Source organism: Diuraphis noxia, unplaced genomic scaffold (assembly GCF_037042655.1).
Source record: "Diuraphis noxia isolate RWA-SAM2 unplaced genomic scaffold, SU_Dnox_SAM2 contig0003, whole genome shotgun sequence".
Classification (NCBI taxonomy): Eukaryota; Metazoa; Arthropoda; class Insecta; order Hemiptera; family Aphididae; genus Diuraphis; species Diuraphis noxia.
Genome location: NW_028301713.1, coordinates 30861456 through 30878542, shown reverse-complemented (window position 1 = coordinate 30878542; position 17087 = coordinate 30861456). Strand labels below are relative to the sequence as shown.

General features: G+C 29.3%; 2 protein-coding genes across 3 annotated transcripts in view; one reads left to right on the top strand and one right to left on the bottom strand.

Annotated features, from left to right (window-relative positions):
- The window catches only part of LOC107167112 (uncharacterized), a 72741-nt gene extending 56005 nt beyond the window's left edge, over positions 1-16736 (bottom strand). For both annotated transcript variants that reach the window (XM_089224828.1, XM_089224829.1), the window contains exon 1: positions 16296-16736. The gene's annotated coding sequence lies outside the window, so the exon portion shown is untranslated. The remainder of the gene's footprint in view (positions 1-16295) is intronic.
- The window catches only part of LOC107167113 (uncharacterized), a 152297-nt gene that overhangs the window by 58171 nt on the left and 77039 nt on the right, over positions 1-17087 (top strand). The gene's annotated exons all lie outside the window — the stretch shown is intronic.

Sequence of the window (17087 nt, the reverse complement as noted above, 5' to 3'; positions counted from 1 at the left end):
AAATTGAAGCATTATTTCGACTAGTTATGCTGTACACAGACACAAAAAAAAAAACACACACTTCATTGTAAAATCAATACATTCATCACTTCATTCAGAATCTAAAAATTATGTTATTAGTGCGTTGGAATAATGTATTAGAAATAATTTAAACATGACGATTATGTTCGCTATTAAAACGATACGGTGAAGTTCAGTTCAAACACTAGGTATACGTTACTATTAGTAATTGTTGTTTAACAGTAATAATATTTACATACTAATTTACTATTACTTATGACAGATATTGTTGTCTATACTTGTCAAATGTATGTACCTATATGATGTTTCGTATCAGCAATCGTTAGAAATTCAGAAATGATCCTTCAAAATGATTCTAGTGTCAAATTATTTGTGAAAACTTAGAACTCGATTTTTTTTAAGACATAAATTTCATAATATAGAATTGACGACAAAAATGCATCGATGTTGTTCACTAATGATAAGTATATTATCTTTAGTGTATTATCATAAGAAAATAATTAAAAGTTGAATACAGGGCATAATGTGGCCAGAACTAACAGCCTAACCTATATTGTCGGTATACATATTTGCGAATAATTACTCGTAGGTACAAACTGTTTGTTCAATGTATAATATGCGTAAGAAAATTGTATAATAGCAAGCACGTCATATAATATTCGATGAAATTATACAGAACAACCTCATATATATATATAGTTACTTAATTATGATATCCGATGTTTATATATAGAAGTACTCCGGAATGGAATGCATATTCGCGGTCTTGTATCCGTTTCCGCAACATATTATATTGATATAGTGGTGTAAAATTGTTGTTGGATTACATCACAACAGAAACCATAATATCTACCTATATTGTTTGATTTTAGGCGTCACGCAAACGCTTTTAGCACGCTATATGTGACCAAGTATAAATAGCATTTTCATAAAATAAAGTCTACTGTATATTTCTTATTTTTGCCAACAAATCAAAGTTAATTAATTAAAAACTATATTTAATTAAATTGCATTTTGCTGTTTTTCTCCTGTTTTTTGTTAGGTAATAGAAACAAGTACACATTTCCTAAAGCTTCACAGCATAGTGGTGCCTGATTTATTCAACATACTTATATATTACCTGTATACATTTTGATTAATCAAACATGCCACCGCCAATTTTTTCCTTTAATCATGCGTTTATTCAAATTCCGATTTTTACGAGCATAATTAAGAGTTAAGACTACTTTAAAAACCATATTATTAAAAATTACTTTAGATGTGTTATTCAATTTAAATGTCATATGGCAACTTATTTTGTACATAACAGAACCGTCAAATTTTACTGTATATTTTTAACTTTTTTTTAAGACTTTGATGTTTTCAAATTGAAATTTGAATGAGCAGTTTTTGAGTTATCTATTTAACTGTGTATTAAAAATAATAGACATTAATAATAGGTTTGGAAGATATATGGAACTATGATTATTTGAAAATGTTATTAATCCATTCACATTTATAGTTTGTAAAAATGGTCTGAGTATAATAGTACCATACTTGGTACTCTATTTTAAGTAAAATTGTAACTAGGAATTGTTATCCTTTGTCCTTGGTATACAATTTTTAATAGCATAGAAACCTACTTCCTTCTTATGTCGGTTAAAATTCATAAATGATTTCAAAAATAGTATTGTCTTGATACTACTTACAAAATGTTAGAGCTCAATTGAAAATAAGTAATTTGTATCATCTCAGCATTTTTATATGGAGAAAATTCTGAATATCAGAAATTTACTAAATATATTATTATTGAATAGAGTGAGCACTGAACACGCGTGGCGAATTACTCTGTATCATACCATATTAAACGTAATTATGATTTATAGTATAAGCAAACATATTGTGTTAATAAAACAATTTTTAGTGGAGTCTATTTTTTTAAACAAAGAGGTCACTAATTGTCTACCAGACTAATATCGGAGTCATATAAATTATACAGAACCGAACAATTTAAAGATAATTCGTTAAATTAATACTATTATCCAACGTGTGACCTACACAATGCATTTTTTTTTTTTATTACTACGATTAAAATGAGCAGGAGTGGCAAATTTTGTAAAATATTGTCTTAGTACTACGTCACTACAGTAAAAATATATTTAAAACAATTTAAACGATTAATATTATTTTATTGCTTAACTTCTTGAACATAAAAAATCTTAAAATGTTCTTATATGATAATAATACCTAAAATGTCTTCGATACAATCAGTTGTATGTTTAATTGGGCATAGCCGTTTTCGACCAAAAACGTACCTTTTCGGCTGAATCACTTTTGGACCAAATTTAAAAAAAGACTGATTCCCTTTTCGACCAAAAACAAAATTTTTTGTAAAATTATGGCAATTATATAGTTATGTAATTTTGACAAATTATTAAAGTATAAGTTGGTACTGAATAGAACCTAGGAATTTGAATTCGATTTGAAAAACCTTCAAAATTTAAATAAATGAAATAATAGGGATAATTTTTAGTGTGTGTGTAAAATTAATATCGTTTTATAAATAATTTTTTTCGCGAATTGTATTTTTATGAATATTTTTATTTTACAACATTTTATGCAACTTATAAAAACTATATTATATAGCAGCAATTATTTTATTTTTTTTATATATATTATATAAATTTTTGTTTTGGCCGAAAAGGAAATCGACCTTTTTTAAATTTGGTCGAAAAGTGAATCGGCCGAAAAGGGAAAGGTACGTTGTTGGTCGAAAACGGTCTCGCCCGTTTAATTGCGCATTACCTAAGTAGAACATTACGACACTATGCACGATGTTTAATGTTTATGCATTTTGGGAAATGTGAAAAATATGTTTTTAATACAATACGGTTTCCTAAATTATCGACCATTTCCGTGAAATGCTGAAACAATGTATACCTAAACGTTTTCCATCATAGCTTATGGTGTACGAGAATTTAGATTAAATAGTTGTCGAAATTAACATTGCATCATTGCGAAGAGGTGTGTGTACCTGATTTCACACACGAAGTTTATAAATGTTTATTTGAATGGCTAAAAATAATCAAAACTGATGATCATTTAAACAGAATTCACTATACTAAGGCATGTGAAAAACATTGGTCAACATTAATATTGTTTATTCGAAAACCATGTTTTTGAATTTATTTGCTAAAAATACATAATACATAATTACATAAATACATGTATTATATAAAAAATATAAAAAGCATATAAACAATTAGAAATTCCATTAAAAAACATTTTACAAATTAATTCAAGACTTAGAAAATTTTAAATTTAAACTAACCATATTACCTTGATGTACAACGATTAAATGTAAATTAGTTTTCACTTAATTTATCCTAGTCTCATATCTTACACATAATGATAGTTGTTTACAGTTTCGTGTTTAGTTTCAATGTCTACCGGCGAAAAGCAAAATTTCGATGGCTAATACATCGATATCAGGTAGAACTAACTAAGGTATCTAATTTTATAGTAATAGCATTGAGTACTCTATAAGTCTATAATATATTCAATGGTAGGTGGTAGTCAAATTTTCTTCTACATCATTGATTATTGATGATCATAATATTATTATTTATTACTATAACCATGGCCTATAAAAGACAATATTAATTGAATTTTAATATAAATTATATCATAGAAAAAATCTACTCACAAAATGTTTTCCGCTCAAATAAAAATATGTTCGCTTTTCATTTCCCTTTTCTCTATCACAATAGGCAAAGACTACTTCAATGTAAATCATATTTACTTATTTGTGAATTTAGACTAGCATCTAATTATGTTGTTATTGTTTGTTTAACAATAACAGTGTATGTTTTTGTTTCTAACTTAAGGTATGTATCTCAATCGTATTTAATATATAAATTTATAAATAACTTTTAAAATTATATAAATACTATATACTGTTATAATATTATTATAGGGAAATAATTCAAAATTGTATAGAAAAAAATTGATGAAAAATTTACTTGTGTATTTTTCTTTCGTAAACGTACAATATCTACCAACATTTGTATAAAGATTCTCTATGGGGAAATTTAAAAGTGTTTATTATTTGTATACATGGTTTTGGCATAACCTTTTTAGAACTATGCCAAACGTAGAATTTTTTTTTGTTTGAACAAGAGTAATTTTATTTTCTTGACACGTGTAATAATTTTCATTTTGTATTTAGGTTTTATTATGAAATATTGTACAACAAAGAGACGCTATATATAATATGTGCATGTATACTAATTTCGCTTCAACTCAAAAAACGTACTTCGTATCATAATTCAATACACATTGTTTGGATATTATGTTTGATTCAAGTACATAAACTAAATCTCAAAAAAAAAAAACGGATATTTGAAAAATACTTTACTTTAATATTCCACTATCGTTATTACTTATTACAACAATTGTTGTTGTTTTCATGGTTATTTTAATAATTTCTGTTGGTAATTTTCATCTGACATTTGTTCCGTTTCCGGTTCCGGTAACGGGATTTTGTAGTTATAAAGGCGTACTTACTCTTTTAAATCCGTTTTGCTGGCTCTGTTAGTCGACAAATTGTGAAAATCCAAAGGAGCCAAACAGACTTTGAAAGATACAAGAAACTTGAGCGAGATGCCCCAGAGACGAGCATAATAATAATTTATTTATTGTTCCTTATTCCTTGTTTTCGAGTGTTCCAAAAGTTGTCTAGTGGCGTCAGCGTCCCGATTCACCGAACAAGCATTTTCTAATATGATTTAACATCTACACGAATTTATTATTCAGTTCAAAATAATGACATGGTCAGACCATTTTATCGCCCCTCGTTATCCCCCGGGCATTGAATTACTTCGGCACGGACATTGGCGTTTTAATAGTGAAGCCTTAAACGTGCGCATGGAAGCTTTAGTAATAGCGCCGAGACCTGTAGAGGTTTTTATACTTGTCTGGGGAAAATGAAAAAAAAATTAACTCGAACGATATATTATACACAATAATATAATACATTGTTCGTTTATAAGTACTAAAGGTAAATGTTCATATAATAATTAATTTACCGGTTCGTTAAATTCTACTCGCAAGTATAAGTATATCACGAGATTGGCTCGTTTAATAAACAGCATACCTTTCATACTTTTAAACAATTTCATTCCACTTGGAGCGTGATTTGTGATGAATTAGTTAAACTCCTTGTGCACGTTGAAGTTTATATTTCACCACGTTCTATCTTTAACCTATACTTACCACGAATTTGGTGAAAAACATTTTAAATCATAGATTCTTTTGGTATTTTTTAGAATGCACTAAGTTTTGAAACTCTAAGTAGTGCAGTTAAGTTAGAATTACGTTTGGTAATATGGTTTTATTATTTTCTCGGAGACACTATTCATATTAAACTAAATATATTTAAGCTAAGCTAACCTTTATGAAAGCGGTATTATTGAAAACAGTTTTACTAAAATACATTGTACATATTATATTTATTATTTGACCATTTATCCTGCTTATTTGAATAGGTTTCTTTACTTAATAAATAACGAGGCTTAAGAAACTGAGTTTTCTTCAGTTTCTATACAGTAAAGTTGAGAAATTTAATCTAGATAAACATTAGAACATATGTCAATTTATTTATTCGAATTAAAAAATGTATTCAATTTTTTTTTTTGATTTCAACTTTAAAACAAACAATCTGTATTTTAATTTTTACATTAGGCGCGTGTGCTACTAAGATATTCTCAAGACCTGAGACTCTTTAGAAAAATCAGAATACAATACAATAATAAAAATAATTTGCTACTAACATATTCGTAAATGTTCAATTTAATAAAATAACTGAACAACTATTCAAATACATTTTTATCCAAAAAGTAAATAAATAATGCCAAACTCTAATTACTACAATATTCTTTATTCACGTGGAAAATTATACTACTATTGAAACTAATTAAAACTGAATGATACTCCTTGACTGATTTTTAGATAGTGCATTTTTATTTTTGTGTATGTTTTGTAAAGACATATAGATCATAAGAAATATTGCGATTTAAAATTTAAAACAAAATGTTTGACTATTTTAAAATAATAAAAGTTAATAATAAATTATAGGTTTTAATTAAAAATTAATTTGTATTTACTTTTTGAAGTTATTTAAATACATTTTTTAGTTACCAAATTCCAATTTTTTTTATCATTTTAATAAAATTAAGAAATAACAAGAAATTTTTTTTTTTGCTTTGTTATTGTTAATTTTTGTTAATAACATTTTAACTTCATATAATAAACGTTTTATTTCATGTGAGATTGTTGTAAAGGTGTAATAATAATGTTTTCATTTTATTTTTACTTAATGTGGCTGGAAGTACTTCTAACACCCTTATACGTTCATTACCTACCTGAGACTCTAATTGGTTGGGGTGAGTTAAATTGCACAGAAAAATAATCATTTTCCCAAGTGTACTAATTGTAAATGTGTCGCTAAAAATACGTTCAATTGCAGTTGGTAGTAGTGTTATTCCTATAATTAGTGCTCTCAGAGCAAGAGTAAGATTTGTATGCACTTCAAATAACATTATGATTTATAAATTGATTCGAATAATAATTTCAGTACTCGAGTTCAGGTCAAGAGTGTGACACTATGGCTTATGGGTTATGGGTTGGATTGAATATTTCAAAAAGGATAAGTTTGTTTATCCTGTAAACTATTAGGCTTTTTCCCAACTCATTTCATGAGAAAGACACTACGCCAGAGGAATGCTTTAACTACGTGATGTGGGTTAATCAGATGTGTTGTTTCAGATGAAACAGTGAAGTGTGTAGGTAATATAATAATAATACATTAAAACTGGAATAAGTTAGTTTTTATTTAATTAAAATTTTAATAGTTTTTTAAAAACAATGTGATGATGTTACATGGCTTATATACAATCAAATACTTTAATATATAAATACATGATAATATAATGATCGCTAATCGTGATGAAATAAATATTAATATAATATATATATGTAGGTACATTTATTTTAAATAATATATATATATATATATATATATACTTATACTTAAAGTTTAATTTTGATGAATAGAATAGAAGTATGTTGGAAATAGTATATCGCTCAAATACAAATTTTACTAGACACGTTGAATTAAAAAACTTTTTTTTTAATTTGTTCCTGCCAAAAAAATAAATATATTCTCATAGTTATGCGCATGACTTTATTTAAATTTTGAATGACGCAATATCATACAATACTTATACATATATAATAATAAAAATGAATACATATTTTTTATTTTTCTAACCATAATTTTTTATGTTTTATTTTTGTATTATTCAAGTAGTAAATGTAATGCGTGAATGAATTATATCTATAAATTAGTAGGTATTACCTTGTGAAACCTTACCAACTAAACATAAACAATTTTAACTCAGTGAACTTTAGACGTCCAAATTGAATAAAACATTTTGTTTATTGACTGCAATAATTGGTTAATGTCAAATGTCGATATTGACAGGATAATTTCAAATTTATTATTAGATAATTCTCTTTTGAAAAGTAAATAATTCATAATATGTCATCATGAGAATCAGACAGATGATATTGACAATAGCCATTGTTAAAATGTTAATTATAAATTTATGAGCACATCATAATATAAACTATAAAGGTAGGTACTTTTTTTTCCCTCTAATTCTCGTTGAATATAGTATTGACAAAAATGTCCAGTATTTTTATCAATTATTTAAAAATTATCGGTACGTTTTGTCTGTTCTGACCCATTTGTACTAGCTGCAGTGTATGTATGACGGACATAATATCTTGTACAAAGGAAAAATTCTTTGGTACGAACTGACACTGGCAATGTTAGTTATACCAATTTCAAAATGGTTTTTAATTGTTAGTTTTTTATCCATTAGGTATATTATAATTAAGAAAACAACATCCGTTCGTTTCCATACATCATGTATAGATATATCAGCTCCTTGTAGTATTACTCGAAACGTTTCTTAATAATAAATTTGGGTTTACCGTTGGTGCTGCACACTCACAGACTTATATATTTTTTTAAATTTTGTTTTTCAAAGATAGCCCCCTGTCATGCTTTATACCAGTAACTTGTTCAAAAATGTCTAATCGCGATAAAGCTCGACGGTGGGCCCGTGGGAAGCGAACGATCCGACAATCATATGGCTGCACGTTAAACAAACAATATATGTGCCGTCGACGGAGCGATCGGCCAGGTCTCAGTTTATTTTTCAGTGCTTTAGGGCATTTCGCTTTTATCTTTTCTTCGAGAAATCATCGTCGGGGTAAAGGGTTGTTTATTGTGGACATTGTCGTACAATGTGTATGCACTGTGTGAATACTCCCATGGTTTAATCATGAATAGAAGACGCGGGAGACGCCAATATTATTTTATTCCATTCAAATTCTCATTATTGTATTAATAATTTATATTATTGTCTCGTAAGCCTCTACATTCCGCTGGGAAATTATTGACTCTTCGACGATTTTATTATACAACAATAATTGCTTCACGTCGATAACATTTTTTTCATTTGCCCGACAGTGTGGCGTTATTTTCATGTCGGCATGGTTAGAATTGACGTGCGATGACTTACAATTTCTGTTTTGCTCCCCCCGGATATCCGGTTGAATCGAACGGAAAACTGGTGTAATCTTCGATTAGTCGTTTATCTTCCCCAGGGAATAAAGGATAGTTTCTCGGCGTTCGATGAAGTGGAAACAAAGTGTTGGTATTCTCAGTGGACTTTTACTACTGTAAAACTTACGTATACATATTTATTTTATGGCAATAAACCAGTTTGACAATTTTTATTGTTGTATTTTTATAAATAGTTTTTTTCTAAAATATAATGAAGGCAACAACATTATACGAGATTCGCACTAGTCATATACATTGATCGAAGAGGTTAAGGAATTTTTATATTTTATTGCCTAGTTTTAGATTCTGAACGGAGCGATGAATGAATAAATTTTACGACGAAAATGCGCTTTTTTTTCTACACAATTTATGGTAAAAGATATGCTTTGGTTTTCAACTCCAGCCTATTTTATGATAGAACAGTGGATCTATTTTTTACATTTGATAGGTCAAAATCAAAAGTTCTCAGTTAGGTACTCTTCAAAATAATCGAAAATATTTTACATTTTCTTAGTTTTTTTTTGATAAATATTGATAAAATTTTGCTTGGTCAAAAAGCTTAAAAATTATGAGGTCCTCATAAATTGTTATTAAAGGTATTTTATAAGCATGATTTTTTTTTTATAGACATCTAAAGTTTAAAGTTGTACGAAAATAAATATTAAAACGAATAAGAACAGGTTTATTCGTTAATCGCTGTAATTCAAAAATATTTTCAGTGATGATTTAAAAGTCGCATGATATTATTAAATTTTATATACACGATGACATATTATTCAAAACATGTTTAAATTAGATTTATTCTATTGTCTATTTATATCTGGAGCCTGTTCACACCGTTCTACGGTAAGGATGGTAAAATAAAATTTACTCAAAAGTCGAAAGTTATGACTATTTATAGCCATATGCAATTTTCGATCATTATAAGTTTATTTTAAATTAATATCAATAAAAATGTATTTGTTGAAGAGAAAAGCTTGAAAATTTAATACAAGGCTCTTAACATATTTTTACAATATCAGTTGAAAAATAAAAGAAATATATAGTCACAATTTTTTTATAAGCATTCAAAGTTTAAATTTTGACAACATACGTAAAAATTACGAAAATTCACAAATTATTTTAAACTAGAAATTCATAAATTTTTTTCTTTTTAAATCTAAGATTTGAAAATTTTTAATAATCTATAATATAATATCCTAGATAGATAAATCGTCTCCGCTCAGAATCGTTTTTCGTATGCAAATATATATCATTGGATTAAAATTTAATTTCATCCATTTCAGTAACTCACTTGTAACCTACTGCACAGCAGAGCGATATCATCCACTTTCCCGCTTTTTTTTCATTATACACGTGTTTGCTATTTTTGATGTCTGTCTTAGAGATTGCAATATGTAGGTATTAACATTCGTTCATGTTAACGAGCATACGAGACTCTACTCATTTAAATCAACTGGCAATTTAGCTTGACCATCAGATCATATGTTAATACATGAAGTTAATAAATCATCATAATAACTCATAAGGATATTTGTAAACATGAACTGCAATTTGAGTTGATGGAGGCTAATAACGATAATGAATTCTAAAGATGTCTGCGTTTATTTTCTTTGCAACAAAAAGAAAACAAATTGCATTAAACGAGATTGACTCATAAAAAATATGTATAGAAACAATTAACAAAGTAGTTTTCAACTATCTTTGAAAGGTGACTGAGCCTTCATCTCCTGACTCTTACTGAGTTTACGAGCAATAATTTTGAATTTTATCACAAATACAAAATAAATACAATAACAATTTATCAAAACTTAACTTAATTATAGCTAGCAAATTGACAAACGTTAATCGATGAAATTGGTTTGTATTTTTTTAAACTATATCCCAAGCTTATAAATTTGTATTATGAAAAATATATGCTTTTGAAGGGAATGGTAAATCGAAGGGAATCGTAAAAAAATCAAAGTAAAATTTTAACGAAGGGTATTTCGTGAGTCCGTTCCTTGATTATTAGGTATACATATATATATATATATATACACACATATCCTCAATCAATGTGCCCAAGTAAAACGCATACAGTGATCGATGGAGAAAACAAAACAATAATTTAAAGGTTTATTTTCTATTTCTTCGTAGACTATATCGGCCTCCTCTAGTCCTCTGTACTCCGGCATAATCGTCGAAAACATTACCTACCTAACGAAACATCAAAACACGATTCATGCTTAATTATTACGTGGGCTACGATTGGATACCAATCGGTTTTAATATATAACACAAATAATATTATTATAAATTGTAATGTTTTACAACTCCACCGTGGATGGCAATCAAAATATATTGTCATACTCCCGTATGTCCTGTATAGTGTGCACGTCTTTAAAAAAAAAAAAAAAACATAATATTTTCATCGTAGTCGTGCGTGTAGTACGACAACGGTCACGGACGAACGTTCTGTCATTACAATCGAACCGATTTTCACCGCTTCTCCAATATCCATATTATATCATAATATACGAGTATGGCCTATATATAATATAAAATATAAAAATATAATATATTATACCACGTCTTACGCGAGTATATATATAATATGATGCACCGTACAGGACGGATCGACACAATTTTTGTCGCATCGACGTTCGAGCGGTTAGGGTGGTTGGGGGTTGGGGGAGTGTAGTCGATTATGTGAAATTGTCATGTGCCGTCGTCCTCCTCTGCAATAAAGGTTCTATACTGTACCCTAGTCTGTCCAGATGAGTAAGGCCCCGTCCTGTGGGACCCTTAGATAAACTGCACGCGACTCATCCTCTATTCTCGAGAAGCGCGTACAGCGAGGAGAGTTCCGTCCGCCCATTCGCAAGCCCAATGTATACGTACTCAATACCAACAACCCTGCAGCTTGCACGACTATACGCCCCGTCTTACATGATGCATTGCGCTTAGCAACAACCCTGCAGCCTTGTCAGAATATTGTTGTGATGCCAATTTTTAAACTTTCTCCAGAAAATTATCGACGCATATTGTACAATGCACCAATAACTCAGCGACGTTTCCTCGACCCAATCGTCGCCGATTATATATATGTTATTCGCAATCAGCCCCTATCGACCGCGCGGCTTATGATACTGCAGACAAACCGCGAGTTGGCTACCTACACGTAATAACTGGTTGAAGGCCACCGATATACGCTGCGTACCTATTATACTGCTGTCAATATTATTTTGTGCATTTTCTGTTTATTCTCTATCGTCTACGTGTATTATCGAATCGAGACTTTTTGTCTTATATCGTATATGATACAGTATTTTAAATATTATATACCATCGTGCACTACCTACTGTCAAGATTGTCCAATGCTGATGGGCGTTAATCAATTAACAAATATAAATAAATAAACAATATTAGGTATTATAGGTACTTCTTACACATTTGATTATATGCCTATAGCAGGTATAAATTAATAATACGCTTATAACACAGCTGGTCGTGACCGTTTTTTGTGCTGCGTCGATAGAAACGCTGAATAATTATAGGTACCTATTATAACTACCTAACCACGAATCGACGGAAACATCGAAATTATATGATATCGATAATACGCGTGCAGCGTTTGCGTATGGGCAATGTGCCGAAACAGACGCAATTCCGACAGCTGTCGACGAGACACCGATGTATAGTTATATATATATATATATATATAACTAGATGATTGCGAGGAGTCGTGGAATGATTTTTTTTTATATACAGACTGTGTGACGCCAGCGAAAACGGGGCGCGTGGGAGTACGTAAACGACGACAACGGCAGGATGGCACGAAATCGATAAGGATTACCTGAACGTATGGACACGTAAATAAACGTGCATGTATAGGTACGTGTACGCGAGCCGCGAGGGTGGGCTGAGGAGAAAAGTGCGCGTGAATCGTAAAATATAGCTGAGTTAAAGAGTTAAAATGGACGGTTGGATTATTAATATTATTGACATTAGAATGATGTAAAATATTTGACTCGCTGACCGTCTGACAATTTTTCATTTGACAACATCGACTTCGTACAACGTTCAACTTTTACGTGCATTTGTTGGCATTAATACCATGCGCACAATATTTAATTTTAGTAAAAATTATATTTTATTTGGAAAAAAAAACATTCCAAGTTTATTTTGAAGTATGAAACCGGGGAAGTCTCTCTGTTGTATAGGTTATACGGACTTCGCGTGTATCTATACTTCATAGTTATTGTCGTTATTGATAATGTCTATATTATGTAATGGGATTGCGCGTGATAATTTTAATTTAATAGTAAATTAATCATTGCGTGCAAAATACATACGAATTATATTTCTAAAGACGTATTATAATATCACTTATTTATAATTTTATATTATTATTATTTGCCTTCTAACTATACGACTTGTTGAACTAATTTTTGATTAAAACATCCCATACTGCCTATATTACAATTAAATATTTTATAATATACAATATATATATATATATATAATCATATTATTATTAAAGTATTAAAATATTATATCGTTTATTATTATTAATAGTTTGTAATTTAATCGTAACGTTCAACAGAACGGTTTAAATAGGGTCTTGCTGTATAGTTGTTGTTTTTTTTTTATTAGAAAATAAGCAACTTATACTAGTGAAGCACAATATGTAAATATGATGATAAAATATACAAGTGAGACATGCATTTTATGAGGCGGAAGGCGATTCATTGATAGAACCCAACTTAATATTATAATTGTTAAAATAGCAAAAAAAAATCAAATAAAAAAAAAAATTTTTTTTATAATCTTCAAATATATCTTTATTTTTTTATAATATACAATATTATTTAACCCCACAAAAAACGTAGAAATGCATTAATAATTATATAATTTATGTAAAATATGCCAAACAAATATTTGGGGAAAATTTCAAGTGTGTCCATGGAAATTGATTTTTGATCTACAACAATATTATACTCGTCTGGATTATTTTGAAAAGTTCTGGGAATTTTTACTTTTATCATACCAAATCACCAATTACCAAGAACCACCCTCAAAGTTTAAGCACGGTGCATTGTTATTATTCCTAAAGGTGGTGCCAGACACCAAATAAAAAAAACTAACATCACAGTTAAACCATCGTTCCGCTAATGATTTAAAATACAAAACAATTATCAGTCATGAGTTCATGACATTATGGTCACCGACGCTCACCGTTCCATTCAATTAATAACAATATTGCTTGATTGCTACTGCAATTTATAATATTGTATAATATAGGTATCTACCCGATAAAATATAGTGGTAAAAGTTAATACATTCTGAGGTATCAGTTGGTTTTGCGATTTAAAGTGAAATTAATTACTCTCAAACTTGTAGGACATCGTCAAGTTACCCTGGGGGGGGGGGGGGAGATCTTATCGCATTAGCACAATACGTACGTATAACTATATAGGTAGCTATACCGTGGTCATCGTGGTAACCGACAGTAGTTTATAGCAGTATAGCCGCACTCACTTTCGTTTAGGTAGGTACTAAGTATATTATAATATTATACTCGTATCGTTGTATGCGCAGTTTCCGAAAGGTCAGTGGCGAAGAGAAATACGAGCATAAAAATGATTTTTTTTTTCATTTTTTTTACATTAAATTTGCGTAACCCTCGGCCACTGTGTGTGGACGCGATCGACGGCGGCGGCAGCATGACTTTTACACCTAATATTATACCTATGCGTATTATTATTATATGTATATACACTATATATTGTAAGAATCGCTAACTTAAAAAAAAAGTACGGAAACATATTTTGCAGAAGGTTCACCGTGCAGTATGTATATAGGTATTACAATAAAACGTTTTTCGTCGTGCAGTGTTGATCGCAGAGCGTGAATTAATGTTTCCAAGCTTGAATTATTGACATGTGCATACGTTTTTTACTTTTTTATCATTTTATTATTATTATTATTATTCTATAGTACGGTACATGATAAATCTGCTCACGTGCACGTACATTTACATTGCACTTTTTATTTTTTTGTCGCATAGATACCTATACCTACCAATTTCGATTCTGCGTTCTATAGGCATATTATTCTTATTACTCCGTTGCATTGATTGTTCATAATCTATATTACACTGCTACCACCCGCGTACAGTTGTTTTTATAATAGTGTATGCGTTTTTTGTCATCCAAGATTAATAGCACCCACTGACATGTTTTTTTATGACGATGTCAAAACCACGTTAAATAAAGTTAGGTGGTATTATTAATTTATCTTGTGATACTTTATTGTAAGTGGTAATTGATTTCAATAATTAAAAAAAAAAAAATTTATAACCATGTGTGAACAATCTCGCCTGATCGTCTGAAAGTGATATTAATACAAAACAAAATTCAAAATTACAGATTCGTTTACATCCCTTTTTTTGTTGCTGTTAGTCTTGTTAAACCTTTACTCGAGTTAAATTGGCACCGTTGTTTATGTCTCAGTGAGCTTGACCATAAATTTAAGCGACTGTGTTCTATCGCAAAAAGCCTAATTATTGTTGACGCTTAATTAATCCTTCCTATAAAGGCGATAGAAATTGTGATTATGTTGGTGTTGACGATCTTATAATGAGTTCTAACAAGTATATATGCCTACCTATACGTGTTTTATATTTAAGTGTCTATTCATTGGCTATTTAATATATACATAAATTTAAGATTATATTATATACCTACAATTGTTATAATACATTGGTACCGAAGGTTTTCATTTTTAAATATTCACATGATTTCGAATATAAATAATAAAATATTTTATTATTATCTTTATTTTTCGAGAAGTATTCATGCTAGGAAAGTTAAGATTGTAATATTTCAGATAATAATATAAGTTTTTGAGCCAATTTTATGCACCGTTTACAACTATGATATATATGGGGCATGGCCTGTATTGGCTTAAAGAGTTAAAGGTATTTAGGTATATGTGCTAGAAAAAAATAATAATTTTATACTTATTTATCTTAATTTATAATGTAAAAACGTAAGTCCCTAGCTAATATTTTTGGTCCATTCGGTAACAAGATACCCAGTTAGGTAACAAATGCCAACTTCCGGACCCTAACGACCTAAGGTAGTGTTATAATGTTATGCTAATGTATATTATGACCGGACGTATTTACCATAATTATTCTAACATGTGTAAATCTTGACACATCGTTTCAATCTTATGATGTCTTATAAGTTGTGGTATTAATCATATTGTATAGTTTTCTATAAGTTACTATAGCGGTCAAGTTATGCCAGTCACTCAAAGTCATCTTGTATTTTAATAGAATTTACGCAATCGAAAAATTGAGAGCAGGATATTATATCCTATAAATGTTTTAAATTATAATGAATTGTAAGTATGTGTGACAGGTATTGCAGATATAGTTACCAAATATAACAAATTTAAACGGAAATATTATCATTATTGTTCACACACTAAACCCATTACAACGTATTATAGGTACTTACATCATAATTTACAGTACTGATTACCATACACTTTGCAAGAGAATTCATTTAGATATCATTAAAAATCAGTTTTGTCTCGGTGTACTCACATTTTGGAAATCCCAGTCTAGGTTTTTCGGCCAGCAGCCATTTGTCTTGCAAGTAGAAGATGTTATCCGATTGCCGCAATCGAACGGGACGCATTTATGAATAGAATATACTTTCACATAATATTTAAATTAGTTTATTTTTGTGATTTCGATTCGACGTGATATTCTCGCTAATACATCATATTTTTATCGAAAAATAAAACAACAGTATTAAAAAATAAAAAAAGATGTAATTAAATATATATTTTAAAGAGTGTTTCGGATTTTTATTGTTATCGTTTCGATTAATAATTATTGTAGTAAAAAGTACTGGATAAAAAAAAATTCTAATGAATCGCACATATTTGTAATTTTAATTTTTACTATATTTCATGTATTATTTTGTCCAGCGCGCACATTCAGAACTTTCCGTGTTACAGCGCGAACGCACACTATGAATGAGTAACGCGACGCCGTAGCCAATGCGGTACTGGTGGCGAAATCTGTAATTATTATGCAATTCGGACACCCGGTAGTCGGTATATAGTAGTACGCCTTTTTCTTCTTCGTATTCTTTTTATTTTGCGCTCCTTGTTTTTTTTTTTACAGCTGGTTAAATTGTACCTTTTTCCTTTGTTTATTTATTTATTTATTATTATTATTATCAAAATTATTTTTTATTTATATGTTTATATATATATATATTTTTTTTTTTGGCAAACACAACCGCAATCATTGTCAAAACAGAAACCAAATGTTTCGAATGAAATTCTATATTTATTCATTTGGTTTTTACCTGATAATATCATATTA